This window comes from Haliaeetus leucocephalus, unplaced genomic scaffold, assembly GCF_000737465.1.
Source record: "Haliaeetus leucocephalus isolate CR32 unplaced genomic scaffold, Haliaeetus_leucocephalus-4.0 Scaffold605, whole genome shotgun sequence".
Lineage (NCBI taxonomy): Eukaryota > Metazoa > Chordata > Aves > Accipitriformes > Accipitridae > Haliaeetus > Haliaeetus leucocephalus.
In genome coordinates, this window is record NW_010973041.1 from 888,717 (window position 1) to 892,678 (window position 3,962).

Consider the following 3,962-nt stretch of genomic DNA (forward strand, 5'->3'; position numbering starts at 1 on the left):
TTTCAGCTCGGCGGGGCGGGGTGGGGGAGGGGAGCCGATGACCCTGCGATTTCCGCGCTGGCCCGCGTGTGCCGTTTCGAGCGCTTTCTGCACCAGGCTTCGCTTCAGACTTGAGCAACCCTGTGGAAAAAAAAAAAAAAAAAAAAAAACCACCACCCAACACGCCACCCCCTACGGCAGGAATTCCTTCACAGCGTCACCCAGCAAATGCCCCTTTTGTCCGCCAACCGCGGCCCGGGCGCGCAGCTGTGCCCGAAAGCGGGCACGCGGCGGCCTCGGCGCGGCCCTGCCAAAGTCCTGCGGAGCCACGTTCCAACATGGATGTGGCAACGCCCGCCGGACGGGCAGACGGCCCCGCGCCCGGCGGCCTGCGGCGGGGCCCTGTCCTCCCCGGGGGTGCCCGGGGCCTCTCCTCCCCCCCGAAAGAGCGCGGTGCTGCGGCGGCGGGGGAAGCCGCTCGGCTGGCAACCCAGCCGGGGGGCCGTCTGCCGTACCCCGCCTCGGTGGGCCTGCCGGAACGGCCTCGACCACGTTTTCTTTTCCCGGAAAGAGCCTTGACTCGCACCGCGGCTCTCCCGGCACCATGGCTGCTCGCCGCCCTGGGCGATCCAAGGCACGCTCGGCACGGGGACCGAGAGCTTCCCTACCAAAATCCCCGTCGCCACCTTTAATGGCTGCGCGTGATCCACGCGCAAGAGCAAAGGGAGAATAAATGGAGCCCGTAGCCTGCCTTATTGATGAGATACGCGTAAATGGCTTTGTCATGCAAATGTGGCTCTAAGCCACTTTCATATAAAGCCAGCTTAATACTGAGTAGCCCGTGATCCTCGCTGTCCGTTAGGCAGTGCCTGCCCTGTCCTTGGAGCGACGGGAATGAAGACATCGGTACCGATGTGTGCTCCCTGCCTGCATACCGAATTGGTATGACCTTAGGCACAGAAAGAAGTCTTCCTACCTGCCCCAAAGGTCTCTCTCTTCCACGAAACTAAACTAATTTCCCGCCGACCCTTCCCTGCTGCCCTCAGACTGTATCCCTAGTGCCTCTCCGTTCCAGTCCTAACTACCCACGGTAATTACCTGCATAGACTGGGTTTCTGCTGTCTCGAAAAACATTTTATTTCTTTTTTAGCCTGTCGTCCGCGCTTGGTATTAACTTTCAACAACAGCCAGCAGAGTGTGCTCTGAACGCTGTGAAAAGGACGTCCTGCTACTGACTGGGAGGGTGGGTTGGTTGTTGGTTTTTTTAATAATTATTTATTTATTTATTTATTTATTTTTAAACGCAGATGAAGACATTTTAAGTGGTTCAAATTTTTGCACGAGTGGTAGGTAGTTCCTCCCGTCAGTTAAAATACTCTTGTCGCAGATCACAGAACCTCTTCCTTAAAAATTAACAACTGAGTCATACTAAACTGTCCTCTTTCAGCAAAATTGCTTTTTGGTGTTTATGGTATAAAGTTGGAAAAGTGCCACAATGAACATGTCCGAATACCTTTCACGGTCAAAGAGAAGGGTCTATAACAGGAGGTATTTAATAGATGAATATATAAATTGCAATCCTGGCCTACAGGAAGCAGCTTATGAAATAGTACAGTATGAGCATCTGTTTACTCCAGACTCATTACTCTCTCCTTTGGACTTACTGACGGTGGAGTTACAAAGAGATTAATAAATACATTAGAAGTAAGTAAAACAAAAGTAATTTGAAGCAAAGTGTTTACTAGACAACTTGGAGTGGTTTGCTTGGAAAGCAAACACATGTATCCTTGGATTCCTTATTTTACTCTGGTGCCAGTCTTTTCTCCCTTGTTCCGCAGGAGCAGAAATTTAGGGAAGAGTGAACTTCTGAGTTGTGCTTGGGGGTTAACAAATAGTTCTGTATCATTCACAAACCAAAACCAAAACTGCGTTGAAGTGAAGTCGAGTTTGGGACCCTGTGTAAGCGTTTTAAGGGCAGAAGGACATTGTTACTATGCAACCAAACTGGAATCAGGATTAAAAGGAAATCAGAAGATATAAACAAAAGCAAATTCACGGCAAGGCACTCAAACAAAATTGGCTGTGGGCTGCAACTATCCATGCAATGCAGCTAGTGTTTTAGTAAGTGAAACTGTTTTAGAAACATATACTAGAGGTTTTCTTCTTTTTTCAGGATCAATCTGACGGCGCAGTCACAGCACAATATTCTCCCCAGCTCTGCTTCCGACCAGAATGAACCAAGTACAGTGCTTCTGACTTTCATGGTCATGAGAAGGTAATAAAACTAATAGTTATGCATTAGCAAGGGGTTACAAACTATCTCATATGCGCTCCTCTGGTCATGTGATAATACTCATGTTTAATATTAAACACACCTGGCTTAACGGGTGCACATGAGTTAATAATCATAATGGTATCTGTGTTTTAGACAGTTTTTCAGGTGCTGTATGCCAAGTAATACTTGATATTACTTGGCTGCTGGTAGCCATGTATTAAAAAGTAGCTGTCATTAATTGGCAAGTGTAGACATGCATTATTTCATAGCCACAGAGAACAGCATCAGTGAGTAGCTGAGTGCAGGGAGGCAGCTAAGCAGAGCTTGACAACTCATCACTCCCTTGGAGAAAAGGGTGAGCAGCAAGATGAGAATGTTTGCTGACTATACAAAACTTCTTTAAGTTAGCAGGGGTAAGGGTCATCTGTAAAGAACTGTGGGTGACTAGACAGTAAAAAAGTAGATTAAATACAGGGCAGATAAATGCAAGATGATGTATGTGCAGAAACCTAGTCCTAACTTTACATAAACCATAGTGATATCTGAATTGGTTGCTGCCACTCAGGAGTGAGACTGAGTATGTGTGGCCTGCATAAACACCAGCTTGGTGTTTGGAAAAGCAAGGCACGTTTTAAGGAGAGGGACGGAGAACAAAACAGGGAACATATTTATGGCACTCCACAAATCTCTGGTGAGCTCGCACCATGAGCACTGTGCCCGGTTGTGTTTCCTGCTTCTTAGAAAGGAAATACTGGAACTGGAGAAGGATAACAAGGATGCTTAGCTGTCTGGCTTCGTGTCCCTTGAAAGGAACAATTGAGTAGGCTCAGAGCTTTCCCTCAAAAGAAATTACTTAGGGGGGATATGCTTAAGGCCTGTCACATCCTAAGTAACTTCAAGAAGGTAGGATGGCAATTGACTTTTTGAGTACAAACCATCAGATTTGCTGTAGTGGGAGCCAGGCTCTAAACAAGAGATGGTTCTCTGCGCAGTGACATGGGGGTGGGTGCGTGCAGTGCTTTTCTGAATGGCACAGTGGGTACAGCATGTTTCTCTGGGGTGCAGAGGAGATGGACGAAGTATTTGAAAGAGGGCTGTGTTGAGAGTTAGTGAACGAACACCCGCTCAGGCTCAGGAAATCCCCAGAGCTGAAAGCGGTTGGAGGCTGTGGGAGTGCTGCAGATGAGGTATCGTGTATTTGCCTTGTTTTTCCTCTTCCCTTGATGTTTGCCTGTGGCCTCTGGTGGAAACAGGACGTTGGGCTGAACAGGTTCTTCATCCAAGGCAGTACACCCCCTTCCTCTGTATTCACGGAGAATCACGCTGTAACTGCTACTTAAGCACCTGGAGCCACATAATAGCAAGTAAGTCTGTGTGATGGGGTCTTTCAGTCCAGATTCAAGGCTCATCTATACCAGGGCCTACTTACAGAGCAGCTGCTGTGCTGTGTATTTCCATTTTGCTTCATAATACACACATTTCTCTGTGTCCACAAAGTCTTAATAGCAGTCTGCATACAGTTGCATTGCAGTTGCATACCTACAACCAAACCATCTTTTTGTCCTCCCTCAGTAAAAATACTCGTTTCATGAGAAACAGATCTAGCAAAGTCTTAACTTTTCTATGGGTTTGTCTTTTGAAGGGAGTGGCTGTGGAGAAAAATTTCTTTACCTCTCTCCCCTCCCCCTCCCCCCCTCCCCCTTCCCAT

At 47.8% G+C, this 3,962-nt stretch overlaps 1 long non-coding RNA gene across 1 annotated transcript; it reads left to right on the plus strand.

The window, feature by feature from the left end:
• Positions 1-1,128: 1,128 nt before the first annotated feature.
• LOC104838389 lies at positions 1,129-3,588 on the plus strand. The gene is made up of 3 exons (XR_775056.1): positions 1,129-1,222; positions 2,153-2,254; positions 3,508-3,588. It is a non-coding gene; the product is annotated as an uncharacterized LOC104838389 (long non-coding RNA).
• The last annotated feature ends 374 nt before the right edge of the window (positions 3,589-3,962 follow it).